Consider the following 15339-nt stretch of genomic DNA (forward strand, 5'->3'; position numbering starts at 1 on the left):
ACCCCACCTCTTCTGTCAGACCTTCTCCCCCTAATGAGGCTCTGGCCACTGGCCTGTGAGTGCCAGGGAGGCAGGAGAGGAGACCCCCAGGAAGGCAGACAGACGGACCCCAGGCCTAAGCCAGCCTGGAGGAGCCCACCCTGTGGCCTTGGGCCTTGTCCTGTATACAAAGGCAGGGAAGCGCAGTGTTTGTTTTCCCAAAGCCGATGCATTTTTAGCTCTTCCAGGCTCCAGACTAGGAAGAGGATGTTTGGATGGGACAGCTCAGACCTACCTGCCCTGAAAGCTGGCTGGAATTGGAGTGAAACTGTCCTGGGGTGAGGGGATCTGGGCCAGATGGGCTGGAAGATGACCCCATCGGGGGTCTGGGCCCGCCCCTTACCTTGACGCTTGAAGGCTGGCTCTCCCCAGAGAAGGCCCATCCTGACAGCGTCCTTTGCTGCCTGCCCCCAGGCCTGGAGTGAGCCATCATCAGGACAGCCTCCCTTGCAGAGCATTCGCCCCGGGCCAATCATGCTCTTGAGCTGACAGCCTGAGGAAGGAGGCAGGACAGTGATTACCATTTGACCAGCAAGGAAAGGGAGGCTGGCTGAGCCTGACCCGCTCCTGGTGCTCTGATCTGTTCATCCGGGGAAGGAGAGGAGACTGAGGCTCCGAGAAGCATAACCAGCAAGGATTTGATCCAAGGCTCTGATGCCGAAGCCCACACCTTTGCCACCTCCCAGCCACACAATGCCTCCCAGGCAGCTACCCAGCCTTCTTCATGTCATGATGTATACACACAAAATTATACGGACTACATGGAGAGGCTATGCAGGGCTGGAGGCAGTGGGACCAAAGGGGACCAGGGGGACCCCAGGTCCACCCCCACCCCAGAGACAGAAGCCATTTGCTTGTGGTGGGCCCATAGGTGGGAAACAATGGAATAGGTATGGGTTAGCCAGCCCCTTCCGAATCAGGGCATCCTTTCAGTCGCTTTCTAAGGGTTTGACTGGAGATTCTGGAAGGGATGGAGGTGGGAAGGAGAGAGGGACAGGCAGTGAGCAGGCACCCCTCTTGGTGGGGATCCCAGCTTGTTAGAGGGGACTGCTCGTAACTGCGGGAAGCATGGTGGGCCTATCAAAAGAATGGGAAGCCAGCCATGGTATAAAAGTCACAAACGTACGCAGGAGCAGTGGCTGACATCTATAATCCCAGCACTTTGGGGGACCAAAGCAGGAGGATCACTTGAGCCCAGGAGTTGGAGTCCAGCGTGGGCAACATGGCAAAACCCCATCTCTACAAAAACAGTAATAATACAAAAATCAGGTGTGGTAGTGTGCACCTGTAGTCCCAGCTACTCAGGAGGCTGAGCCGGGAGGATCACCTGAGCCAAGGAGGTCGAGGATGCAGTGAGCCATGATCACACCACTGCACTCCAGTCTGGGCAACAGAGTGAGACTCTGCTTCAAAAAAAAAAAAAAAGTCACAAACTTTCCACGAGTATTCATAAGAGCAAACTCCATGTAACCCTGGCTGTGCAGTTGGGCAGCCGGCTCTATGCTTATAAGTGCAATAACTCATTTGAACTGCACGACACATAGGCACGAGAGGAGCTCTCACCACTCCCATTTCACAATGGGGAAACCAAGGTCCACAACAGCTCTGCCAAAGTCAGGGATGGCTGAGGGCAGAGCCGGGACTTGAACCCAGGCAACTCAACTCAGTGCCAACATCGCTGCCCTGCACTTCTCTACCCATCTGCCAGGCAGGCAAAGATGAAAACACACCTGCCCGGTTCACTGAGGCCTCACCCTCACTCACTCACAGATTCCCACGGGCTATCTCTGTGCCTTTCTGTCACTGTTGCCGTGAACTGAAAACTGCACTAAAAAAAAAAAAAAAAAAAAAAAATTTTTTAAAAAAGTTAAACTTTGGTTTTTTTTATGTTTCAAACTCATACATCAACTCACTGAACCACCCAACAATCCAGGGAGAGGAAAATATGTTATCCCCATTTTACAGGCATGAAAATTGAGTCCTGGGCCTGGAGGAACGATGTCCGCAGCCTCAGTGTCCTCGTCTGTAGAATGGACGTTCAGACATAAGCTGATTGTGGGGAGTGTGTGAGGACATGCATGGCATGCCTCTGGGGTTATCCTCAGGAAGCATTGGCCGTTCCACCACCAGCTCACCTCTCTGGAGCCCCCTGCCCTAGTGGGGCTTACAGGCCAAAGCAGGCAGGCAGGTAGACAGACAGAAAGACCCAGATGACTATACAGACACCCTGGGGCCACGGTTATATAAGTCAGTAAGCAAACAGAGGGCAGCTGACGGGAGTGACTAAGAGTCTTTTTTTTTTTTTTTTTTTTTGAGACGGAGTCTCGCTCTGTCGCCCAGGCTGGAGTGCAGTGGCCGCATCTCAGCTCACTGCAAGCTCCGCCTCCCGCGTTTACGCCATTCTCCTGCCTCAGCCTCCTGAGTAGCTGGGACTACAGGCGCCCGCCACCACGCCCGGCTAGTTTTTTTGTATTTTTTAGTAGAGACGGAGTTTCACTGTGTTAGCCAGGATGGTCTCGATCTCCTGACCTCGTGATCTGCCCATCTCGGCCTCCCAAAGTGCTGGGATTACAGGCTTGAGCCACCGCGCCCGGCCCGACTAAGAGTCTTAATAGGAACCACCGCAGCCATGGGCATAGTACATGCTCCCCGGGCACAGATGCGCTCAGGCCATGAGGCACGTCCCTGCTGAGGCCACAGAGTTATCATCGATGGTCCCAGGTGGGAGGGGTGTTCCAGGAAGGATGGGCCTTCCTCTGCCCCTTCCCCCTTGGGGCGCCTGGGGACCTCCCTGTTCTTCCTTGGATGCCAACAGTGCTTCCCCACGCCCCTCCCAGCTGTGGGACCCTGGGTGAGTGTGATTCTGGAACCTGCCCCATTTGGGGATGGGGTTAATCTAGCAAATGAATGAAGGGGCTTGGCACAAACGGAGCACTCCATACACGGGAGCCATGGTTACCATTCCTCCCACTTGGCTGAGGCATGTGAGGGACAAACCTCATTCAGTCGCACAATTGCCTCAGAGGGAAGCAAGAGGCATGGGAAGGATCATACCCCTCTTACAGATGGGAAAACTGAGGCTCAGAGAGGGAAAGTGACTTCTCCAACATCACCCTGTTGGTTAGAGGTGGAGCTGGGTTTGAACTTAAGTTACAGCACTCCCAGGGAAGTGCTCAAAGGGAGGGAAGAATGGATTCAGCCAGAAAGACAGATCCCCCCATCTCACCCACCAGTGTGAGTGAGCTATTTTCCCATGTGGGATCTGGTGGGCGCATGCAGGGAGGGTGAGTGTGCCTGTGTGACGTGGTGTGAAGGGCGACTGGGGGGCCTGCGTGCACACAGGCATTGTGGGTGTAAACCAATGTCCACAGGCCCAAGAGGAAGGGAGCACGAAAACACCCCCTGGCAGCCAGCAATGTCCTGCTCGGGAGACACCCGGGATGCCGGCCACAGCCGAGCGGGCTAGAGACCCCAGGCGCCGGGGCTTCCCTTCCCTGAAGACCACCAGTGGGTGAGGGGAGGATGCACCTCAGCCTCCAAGCCTCATCTCCCTGTCCATCCCCCTCCCCAGCTCCTTCCTGTTTTGATGGAAGGAAAATTTTCAGCTTTTCCTTCTTTATTTTCCAGACGGGTGACTCGCTCGGGAAAGGAATTCCCCCCTCCCCAGACCATCATAACACCTATAGGTCCATGCCATCGAGGCAGGCCCATCCTGTTATGCTGGAATAGGCACGGTTATTTTGGGGTGCCTTACGGGGGTGGTGCCCCAGGGGAGGGGACGTGGGGGTGCTCAGCCGCCTTCTTCCAGTCCACGTCCCTCTCCCAGGTTCCTCCCCACCCCCACCCCGTCCTCCCTGCCCGAGTTCTGGGAGGAGGGAAGGAAGCCTGCCAAGCCAGGGTATAAATAACCCAGGTGGTTACTCAGCTCCTGAGAACATGATAACATGAGTCATGACGTGAAATCAACAGGAGCAGCGAGCGCCCAGGCCGCCGCCCCGGCAGGGCAGTGGGCTGCAGGGAGCGACCGTGAGGGGCCCAGGACTGCAGCAGGCAGGGCCCAGGCTGATGGGTGAAGCTGTTGCCCTATGCCTGGTCCAAGACAGGCCTTTTTCCAGCTCAGACCCTCAGTTTACTCATCTGGCATATGCGGGGGGCTGTCTTCCTTCCCCAGGTCCTCCTGCAGCTGGAGAGAGGAAAGGAGGGCGGGGGTGAGCTCTGAACATCCCTGGGGCCTTTCCCTGTGCCTGACACACAGTGGTGGACACAGCCAGCCCACTGGAACTTCCGGTCCCCTCTCCCCATTTCCAGGGCAGATGGCCCAAGAGGTTCCCTGAGCCTCAGTGCGAATTGTGGGAAGGGAGGAAGGGGGCTTGGACAGGAACAGGAGGGTCCTGAGCACAGGGACTGCAGAGCCTTCACCTACCAGGGTGGCCCTGAATCCAGGACAATCCCCAGCCTCCTCTGGCACCCGCTGCAGTGTGGCCTGAAGCATGGGCACAGAAACAGGACACCCTGGAAGACCTCCGGCCAAGCCAGTGTGACCAGCCCAGGCAGCTTGGCCGGGCTGCTGGCCCATCTCTGGTGCTCGCAGGCCAGGGGGCAGAAGCCAGCACCCCTGCATCCTCACCCTCGTCCTCGGCTCCAGGCTTGTCTCCAGAGCATCACAAGCCTGGACCCCAGGTTGCCATGGCAACGGGTTCTGGAGTCTCTGCAGGCCAAGTCACCCACTCCTGTCCACCCACAGCTGCTAGGCCTGGTGGGGGGTGATGTGGGGGGCAGGGCCTGTCCTGGTCAGAGGACAAAGGGTGAGAGGGCACAGCAGGTGCTGCTGACCTGGGCTGGGAGCTGGGGCATTATCCCCCACGTGGCCTTCAGCAACGTAGTCTCCCAGCTGAGCCTCAGACCCCTGCCTGGACAATGGCAGAGGAGGGGGAGGATAATGGCTATCCTGGCTATTATGAGGGGTGCCCTGCGGAGGGCGTGTTATCAGGAGAGCAAAAACCCCTCTTCCTCTATGAGGCATCCCCCTTTCCACCTTTGGCCTTATCAGAAGGGCAGCACCCCGGAGCTTGCACCCCACCTCATCTGCCCTGACCCTTGGCCCAGCTTTCTCTCCAGGTGGGGGGTTTACCGCACCCACCACCCCCGATCCCTGCATGCCCAGACAGCTTGGCATGGCTCAGACCCAGCATTCAACGGGCAGCCTGCCCTCTGGCCCCTCACAAACAATGGGGACTCCAGGAATATTGTCCCGCCCGGGCTGAATCTAATGCTCTAAATTTAGTCCCTCTGATGCGTCCTCCGTTTCCTGCCCCTGCTGCCCTCCTTTCAAGGCGATGAGGTCACCCCGGAACCGCCTGCCCCAGCAGCCAGACCCAGGGGGTTTCCAGGCCCAGGACTCCTCTCCTGCTCTTGGGGAACAGGGTTTCATGGGGACCAGGGGACATGGGCCTTCCCTCCTCCCCACCCTGCCCTCCCTTGCCAGGCCCCTGGGCTGCTGAGCCCCATAGCCAGGGCTTGAGGCAACCTCATCCCAGAGCTGAGGACCCAGGCACATTGCCACCAGCCTGGGGTGGGGGAGGCCACGGAGGGAGGGAGCAATGAGCCCCCAGGGAGGAATCTCCAGCTGAAGAACTAGGAGCTTGGGCTTGTTCTGAGCAACACACGGTCTCAGAGTCACTCATTCAGAAAGGAGACTGAGAGAGCCTTCCGAGCGCTGGGAACCAGAGACGCGTCCCTGCCCGCTCAGAGTTGACAGTCCAGAGGCAAGAAGGACAATCGGCAAGTAAACAGTAAATGAACAAGAAGACCCCAGTTGCGAGAAAATGTTATAAAGCAAATAAATCAGAGAAATGTGATCACAAACTCTGGGCGGGTGAAGGGTACAAGTTTAAGAAACGGGTCAGGGAAGGCCTCTCTGACATTTGAGCTGAGCCTTGGATGACCAGAAAGAACTATTGAAAGATCTGGGTGGGGCCAGAGAAGGGGTGAGTGGCAGACGCACCCGGAGAGAAGAAAGTTGTCCAGGAGGGGCCAGTGCGCTGGAGGGAGGGGACAGGGCAGGCACGGGGCAGGGGGATGAAGCCAGTGGCATTCCCTCCCCCAGGGTGCTGAGCAGGGGAGCCCCCATCAGGTTTACAAGGATCCATTGCTGCTGTGTAGAGATAGGCCAGGGAGGAGGCTAAAGTCAGGAGATCTTGGAACAATAAAAACCAAGTGTCCTAAGTCATTTGCTCGAAGGCACCTTCAAGATTTGCCTGTTTCAGCCCTGTCATGAGTCTCTGAGGCCCAGCGAGGGCATGTGTCTTGCCCAAGGTCACACAGCAAGTCAGAGCTCTGCCTGGAAAACCTTCTATAGGAGGGAGTGAGGGGTACCTGGCCACCTGAGAAGGATGCATCTTTTTAGGAACGCCACGTCTGAGATGCTGTCCTCAGCCTAGCTCCCCCCGCGTCTGGAGGCTGTGCTGTCACCCCATCCAGGCTTCTTTTGGGGTGGGGATGAAGCAGCCCAGAGATGCCTAGTTCCTGGGGGGTGGGGGGGTCTGCCCTGTCCCCTCCCTGGTCCCTCCCACGTCCCACGGGCAGGTGTGTTCGCTCTGGTCCCACCCACAGTCCTCCCCAGCCACAGCCCTCTCCCCACACTCCTGCCCTGAGCATCTCCCAGAAGCCCCTGCTCTCCTGCTCTGCCAAGAATCCAGGTTTGGCAGGGAGTTGTGGGGGGACTCTGGAATGTCGCCTTCCGGTGCCAGCACCAGCGTGCCAGCCTCAGCAGAGGCCCCGGGGGCGGACGGGGGATCACCGGATCTCATCTGGAAGGGGAGGCTGGCAGCCGTGTGCCACCAGAGGAAGGCAGGGCCCTGCCTGCTGAGTCGGCTGGGGGCGTCCCGGTGTCGGAGCTGCCTGGGCTCCTTGGCTGCTGACCTGCTCCTTCTACCTGCCGTCCGTCCTGTGCCCGAGCAACAGTGCCCCTAGCCCACCCTTTGGTGCCTCTTGGTTCACACATGAACCCTGTAGAGGCTGGGTAGTGTTCTGTGGTGGGGGTTCCTATTAACCCTTCAGACACTGAGTGTGAGGAAAGGCTTTGGACAGAAACGGATCTAGGTTCAAATCCCATCTCGAAAATGACTGCCTCTCTGGGCCTCAGTTTGCTCATCTAGACAGCGCTCCTGCGTGAGGGCTGGGTGTGAAAATTTAACAAGGTGACAAGGACACCCCACTGCAAGCCCTTCCCTATTGGTTGGCTCCATCCCTCCTCCAACACCCTATGTGGTATCCCCAAGCCCTGGCCACTCAGAGGAAGCAGAAAGCTTCTTTGCTCTGCTGGCCAGAGGGAGGGCCTGGAAGAGAGCCCAGGGGAGGTGGAACAGTGGGGAGGCGAGGGGTGGTGGGGTACATGGTTAGGCTCTGACCAGGAGCCTGGCAGACTTCTGCTTGAGCCATGGCTCCTCTGCTGGCCAGCTGTGTGGCCTTGGGCAAGTTACTCAACCTCTCTGAGCCTTGGTTTCCTCACGTTTCTAACAGTAATAACAGTGGCGCCTACCCCACCGGGGTAATGGGGGCATCATTACTGTTAAGTTATCTGTTGGTAAGTGAAAGAAGGCATGGGGGGAGCACCTGTCCCCCACCAGCCCCAGATGGTTGGAAGCTTCTGGCTGGGGAGGGGCAGCTTGAGCCCCTGGAGGAGGAGAAGTCCCCAGAACCAGACTCACCAGGCAGCAGAAGCCAGGGTGCCAGGACGCTCCGAGGACCCCAACATTCCCAGCCGTACTGGAGGTGGAGCTGGGTGGGACCTCCGTTTGCAGCCTGTTATCCTTCAGACCTGGGCCAGAGCTGTCCCCTCCCCTCTGCCAGCAGGGCCAGGCCAAGAAGCCTTTTTTTTTTTTTTTTTTTTGAGATGGAGTCTTGCTCTGTCCCCCAGGCTGGAGTGCAGTGGTGCGATCTCGGCTCAATGCAAGCTCCGCCTCCCGGGTTCCTGCCATTCTCCTGCCTCAGCCTCCTGAGTAGCTGGGACTACAGGCGCCGCCCACCACGCCCGGCTAATTTTTTGTATTTTTAGTAGAGACGGGGTTTCACCGTGGTCTCGATCTCCTGACCTTGTGATCCGCCCGCCTCGGCCTCCCAAAGTGCTGGGATTACAGGCGTGAGCCACCGCACCCGGCCAGAAGCCTTTATTTTCAAAGCCTCGAACAATGCCTGGCCGGGCACAGCCTTACCACAGAGCAGAGGATGGAGAGCTGGGAGAGGAGGGGCCCCACACTTCCTAGGCCAGCATTCCTCGCCCCCAGACAGGTGCCAAGTGCTCTACCCTCTGTCTGACAGAGGCACAGAGCCTGCTCAGATTCCTCTCGCCCCCAGCCTCAACCCTTCTCTACCTCAGAGGGTCCAGATTCTAGAATCCTCAGTAGTCCCTGTCCCCTGGCTGGGACAGGCCACATCAGACATAGATGAGACACACGTGCTGTGCTCAGGCACCCAGGGGCCAGTCTCAAGAGTGGCTGATGGGGCCCCTCAGAGGGGCTGGCTCAGACCCCCTCCATCCCTCACAGCCCCTCCAAGACCAGGCTGGACATCCTGCCTCTCTGGAAGGCCTTGCCAACCCAGCGTGGGCTGCACCATCCCCTCTCCAGACTCCACTTGCTCCAGCTCTCTAGAACATTCCTGAGTCTATGCAGCAGGAGGGCAGTGCACCTGGAGGTCCCTGAGGCCACAATCCCTCCCCAAGAGCAGAGCCAGAGCCATGGACAAGCAGCCAGGAAGTAAATGGGATCTCGTCCTGGTTCTGCCATCAACCCCTAAGCAACCTTGAGCAACTGTCCTTTATCCCTTGGCTTCTGCTTCTGAACAACGGGGATTATTAAACCCCCCACCCTGCATCACAGGGTGGGAGGAGGCTCTGCAAGCTGTGAGGTGCAGTGCTCATGTGGGGCACAGGGCTTCTGATGGGGCAGGGCAGGAGACACTGGACATGGGGGTCCCCGACACCTGATGGTCTCTACAGACAGCCACAAACACCAGAGTCCGGAGCCAGAAAGTCTGCCTTCTCATCCTATCTCTGCCACTATCAGTCTCAGACTCTGAGCAAGATAAACCCTCAGTGGCTTGGTTTCCTCATCTGTAAAATGGGCTAAGATAGTACCTGCCTCACAGGACTGTTGGGAAGATTGAGATGAAATAGGTAAAAGCCTGGACAGTAAAGCAAGACCCCATCTTCACAAATCAAAAACTTACCTGGGTGTGGTGGGGCACTATGAATCCCAGGTACTTGGAAGGTTGAGGCGAGAGGATCCCTTGAGCCCAGGCATTCAAGTCTTCAGTGAGCTATGATCCTGCCACTGCACTCCAGCCTGGGCAACAGAGCAAGACCCTGTCTCAAAAATGAATAAATAAATAAGAAATAAAATACGTAGAGTAAGTGCTCAATAAACAGGAGTTCTTCCCATGTGCACAAGTATGCATGTGGGTACGTGTGTGTGTGCACCAGCCTGTGTGGTGCTCCCAGGGTGTGGAAGCCACTGGATGTGCATGAAAGAGATCAGACACCAAATCAGTGGCGTGGATTTGCTCATGGGCCCAACCCAGGTGTTTGTGCACCAGTGTCCAAGTGAGACATGTGTGCCAGGCCTGGTAAGTGCATACCACTGACATTGTGTGAGTGCCCAGGAGACGCACACAGGACCTGAGGCAGCTTGTCCTCTCACCCCTGCCATTTATCAGGGAGTGGGAGTATGTATTTTTTGTCATTGTTGTTTGGGGTTTTTGTTGTTGTTGTTGTTGTTGTTTTTTGAGATGGAGTCTCTCTCTGTCGCGCAGGCTGGAGTGCAGTGGTGCAATCTCCGCTCACTGCAACCTCTACCTCCTGGGTCCAAACGAGTCTCCTGCCTCAGTCTCCCAAGTAGCTGGGATTACAGGCATGCGCCACGATGCCCGGCTAATATTTGTATTTTTAGTAGAGACAGGGTTTCACCATGTTGGCCAAGCTGGTCTCAAACTCCTGACTTCAGGTGATCCACCCGCCTCAGCCTCCCAAAGTGCTGGGATTATAGGCGTGAACCACCACGCCCGGCAGGAGTATGTCCTTGTGTCTCCACCTTGCTGGCATCTCCTCCTGCTGGATGGCGGGCACAGGTCACCAGGGCCCCTTCTCTCCCACAGCCTGGCCCACTCCAGACCACTGAGGGACCCAGCCTCAAAGGGAGACTTCAGGGTGGGTGCATGGAGAGGGTTCGAGTGGTCAAAGGCCTTGGGGCTGGGTCTCTCCTGTCTCCTGGGCTGGTCTAATTGTCCCCTTGGCATCCTTAACATCCCTGCTGTAATGTCCCATGTCATTATATTCTTGGCTGACTCCCCGGCCTGTGAAAACAGAGGTTCTGTCTGTTTTGTCTACACTGCACCCCGGAGCCTGGAACAAGGCCAGGCACACAGGAGACATTTAACAGGCCCTGGAATGAATGAGGAGCCTGGGAGGGATTTGTCGTTGTCAGCTTTGTGAGGTGTAATTTCCACACAATACAACTCACCCATTGTCCAAACTCTGGGACACAGTTGAGTAGCCACCACCTCAGTCAGAATGGAGAACCTTTAGAGCACGTGACCACCACTCCAGGTCCCCTCTGCTCCTTTCCAGGCAGGTCCTTCCCCTCCCCATTGCCCTGGGTACCACTGACCTGCCTTCCAGCGCTAGAATTCTGCCTTTCCCGCCCCTGCCCACCCCCCCGCTCTGTCACCCAGGCTGGAGTGCAGAGGCATGATCTTGGCTCACTGCAACCTCTGCCTCCTGGGTTCAAGTGATTCTCCCACTTCTCCCTCCTGAGTAACTGGGATTGCAGGGCCCCACCACCAGGCCCAGCTAATTTTTGTATTTTTAGTAGAGACAGAGTTTCACCACGTTGGCCAGGCTGGTCTCGAACTCCTGGTCTCCAGTGATCCACCCCGGCCTTGGCCTCCCAAAGTGCTGGGATTACAGGTGTGAGCCACCAACCCTGGCCTGAATTTTCCCTTTTCTAGAATTTCACATAAGTAGGAGAGTGATGCTCTCATACCTGCATGTGCATAGGCTGCTGTGGCTGCCGAGTGGACCTCCGATAGGGCCCTGGTGGGGAAGGCCAAGGAGAAGCGAGGAACCCTTCAGGGTGAGGTCACAGGGGACAGGTGACCGTGATGAGCCTGGTCCAGGAAGGGAAAGGAGGGGCCGCATCAAAAATGATCCAGGAGGAGCCCTCAGGCCCGGGTGAAGATTAATGGGGTCTGCCTGCCAGGGCTGTTGTCCAGCGCCTAAGGCGTGCCTCCCAGAGAAGAGGACTGGAGAAGCTTCTGGTGTAGGCAAGAGAGAGATGCACTCACAGGCCCATGAGCACACGAGTGTGCTCACACCTGTGCATGCACAGGCACGCACAAGCACTCATGGAGCAAGCAGTCCAGACCCAGGCAGATGGTACAGAGTTGATGCTGCCACAAGGCACAGCCAGTCCACACCCACTTGTTTCCACCTTCCCTGTGGAGGACCTTCAGACTACACAGGGTGAAGCAGGTGTGGATGGCAGGAAGTAGGGATGGGAAGTTCACAAGAATCACTGGATCATTGTTTCCGTGGGCCAGGAATTTCGGAAGGGCTAAGCTGGGTGGGCTGGCTTGGGGTCTCCGTGCAGTTGCAATTGCAGTAGCTATAGCAGGTGCAGTGGGCACTGTCCAGGCCTCTCTTAGGTGCAGTGGGCACTGTCCAGGCCTCTCTCTACTCCCCTTGTACTCTGGGGGCCACTCTGTTGTGTCTCTCCGTGTGGGCTGGTTGAGCTTCCTCACATCATGGCAGCTCATGGCCGAGCCTGTCTGAGCTCATCCCCATGAGAGTCATGGCCCATATGGAATCCCAATCTGAGGAGGCGACTAGTCTCTGCTCTCTTTTACAAATGAGGAAACAGAGCCATCAAGGGGCTGAGCAACTTGCCCATGGACACACAGTGACAAGATAAAAATACAGCATTGTCAATCTCTGGCAGGCTGCATTTTCCAGCAGGGACCACAACAATGCCTCACATCCCACACACTCCTCTTGCAATGCCACATTGATGTTTCTCCTGTGGAGAGGTGGGGTCTGCATTCCTTTTCCTTGAATCCAGATAAACTGCAATCCACAGAACCAAAGCTCTGTGGCCTCTGAGTCTGGGTCATCAAAAGCAGTATTGTTTCTGCTTGGTTTTCCTGGGACACTTGCCTCAGGAGCCCTGAGCTGCCATGCTGTGAGGAAGCTCAATCAGCCCGCACAGAGAAACCCAACAGAGGGGCCCAGAGAGTACAAGGGGAGGAGAGAGAGGCCCGGCCAGTGCCCACTGCACCTGGTCCAGCCACCAACTACAACCTCAACTGCATGGAGACCCCAAGCAAGTTCACCCAGCTAAGCCCTTCCCAAATTCCTGACCCACAGAAACTACGAGAAATGATCCAGTGATTCTTGTTGTTTTAAGCTACTACATTTGGGGTCGGTTTGTTATGCAGTAGTAGCCAGTTAGATCATGACCCATGGCAAATCCTGTTGGACTGAAGATCTGAATAACCCAGAAGCCAACCCATCTCACATCTCCACCCACTACACAAATCCAGCACCATCACCTCCTGCCTGGATGGTGTGGTGATCTCCTGACTTCTGCCCCAACCCTGCAGTCTGTCCCCTGCACAGCAGCCCAAGTGGGGCTGCAGGACAGAGATGACCCTGCTCAGAGAGCCCTCCAGTGGCTCCCATGGCACTCAAGTCCTGACAGTGACCCACAGGCCCAACAAGACCTGCCCCACAACCTATCTGACCTCAGTTTGGCCCACTTGCCCCACCTCTCTCTGCTGCAGTCCCTCAGGCCTCTTGGCTGTGTCCCCAAACTCACCAAGCATTTCCCTTCCTCAGAGCCATTGACAGCACTGTTCCCTCTACCTAGTTCTTTTCCCCCAGGTGTCTGGCTGGCTCCGTCCCTCAGCCCTTCAGCTCTCAGCTAAAACATCACCTCCCTGGGGAGGCCTCCCCACCCCCGCTTCCCCTCCACCAAACTCCCTGGCCTCTGCTTGATTTGTCTCTGTTGAATGCCCCATCTCCTCATGGTGGTGATAAGTTAGATCTCAATTGTCTGTTGTCTACCTCTTCTCATCATTATATGAACCCTTGCCAACATGGACTTTGTTTTTACTACTTTATCCTCAGTGCCTAGAGCAGGCCCTGCACAAAATAGACCTTCCAATGTCTGTTGAATGAATGAAGGACACCAGAACCTTTCTGCCCAGTTGAAACCCTTGTTGAGTCTGCTTTCTGTTGCTTATAACAGAATACCTGAAACTGGATACTTTATTTATTTATTATTTTTTGGAAACGGAATCTCTCTGTTGCCAGGCTGGTATACAGTGATGCAATCTCGACTCACAGCAGCCTCTGCCTCTCACGTTCAAACAATTCTCCTGCCTCAGCCTCCTGAGTAGCTGGGACTACAGGCGTGAGCCACCACCCCCAGCTAATTTTTGTGTTTTTAGTAAAGACGGGTTTTACCATGTTAACCAGGATGGTCTCAATCGCTTGACCTCGTGATCCACCTGCTTCGGCCTCCCAAAGTGTTAGGATTACAGGCGTGAGCCACTGCGCCCGGCCTTGAAACTGGGTACTTTATAAAGAAAAGGAATTTATTTCCTACAGCTGTGAAGTCTGAGCGGTCGAAGGTTGAGGGGCCACAGCTGGTGAGGGACTTCTTGCTGGTGGGGACTCTCTGCAGGGTCTCAAGATGGTGCAAGGCATCCCGTGGTGAGGGAGCTGAGTGGGCTAACATGCTCAGGCCTCTCTTTCTCTTCTTCTAGAAGAGTTCCCCTGCCATGATAACCCATTATCCCATTAGTCCACAAATGGATTAATCTATCCATGAGAACGGAGCCCTCCTGACCCCATCACCTCTTAAAGGGCCCACCTCTCAATATTGCCACACTGGGGATTAAGTTTCCTTAAAACGTGAGTGTTGAACGGAACAAATATTCAAACCATAGCATCCAGTGGGTGAGAGAGTAAGAGAAGGGGCATTGAGCCTCTCAGGATGGGTTGCTCTCCTGCCTGTTTAAGGTACAGCCCATGCTTCAGATGCAGAAACTGAGGCTTGGAGAAGGCAAATCATCTGTCAAGGCCTAACCAGTCACTCACATAGTCAACAAATATTGATTGAGTTAAAGCTATATGTAGCATCCAAATCTTCTGGGGTCTTTGAACCCAGACCTCCTGGGTTCAAATCCCAGGGCTGCCACTTGCAAGCCAAAGGGGCAACTTACTTAATCTCTCTGTGCCTCAGTTTCCTCACATCTACCATGGGCCTACCCCCTACCCCACAGGCAGGGGCAGATTTGCCTTTGGCTCCTGACTCCTAAGCTCCAGCACCCCTCATGTTCACGGCCCCTTCTGAGGCACCCTGCCTCCCTCATCCCCACAATCATGTGTTTTCCTGGAAGAAGATCTCGAGACTGACTCAGCTTCAGGCCCCTAGTGCCCTGCCCAGAGGGTTGTTTTGAGAATTAAATGAGTTACTGCCCATGAGGCGTGCCTGCCACATGGCAAGTACTCGGTGCTATGTTGTTGAGGGCCCACTGCGTGCTGGGCGTGGTGCTTGGAGCTGGGAGTCAGTGGCAAAGACAGACCAAGCCCGCCCTCGTGGAGCTCATGTCCCAAGAGGGGAACAGACAATGAACAAATGAGCAAATTGGAGCCTGCTCTGGGGAGGCGAGTGGCTGAAAGGAGAAAGTCGTTTCAGGCAGGAGGAACAGCAGGTCCAAAGGCCCTGTGACGGGGACGAGCTTGTCGCATTGGGGAAGTGAGGGAGGAGGCGCCGCAGGAGCTGTGGTCAGAAAATCCAGGTGCTGGGTCTGCTTCCCTCTCCCCTCCCCACCTCTGAGGGACCACCTCTGAGGGGTGCTGCTCTACCACCTCCCTGTCCCCGCCTTGTGACCTCAGACCCTGTGCCCAGCCCCCACTTCCCCTTCCAGCTGTGACCCAGAAGTGGGGGGCATGTCCTTCCCTAGACTACGTCTCCCTCCCCAAGGTGGGCCTAAAACTTCCAGAGCCTCAGTGGACTCAGCAGCTGTCCCCTCTACCTGACCCACCCGCTTGCCTCCAGCAGCGTCAGACCCTCGAAACCTCCCTTCCTTCCTTTCCCCAGCCCTCCCAGAAACCATGGAGATTCCCCAGATGCATCAGACATTTCCCCAGCCTGGAACGCCCGTCTGCCCTCCTCTATCTGAACAAATCTCAACGTCACCTTCTCCTGGAAGTCCCTGGATTATGAGCAGAAAATAAGT

This window comes from Rhinopithecus bieti, unplaced genomic scaffold, assembly GCF_001698545.2.
Source record: "Rhinopithecus bieti isolate Rb0 unplaced genomic scaffold, ASM169854v2 scaffold_51734, whole genome shotgun sequence".
Lineage (NCBI taxonomy): Eukaryota > Metazoa > Chordata > Mammalia > Primates > Cercopithecidae > Rhinopithecus > Rhinopithecus bieti.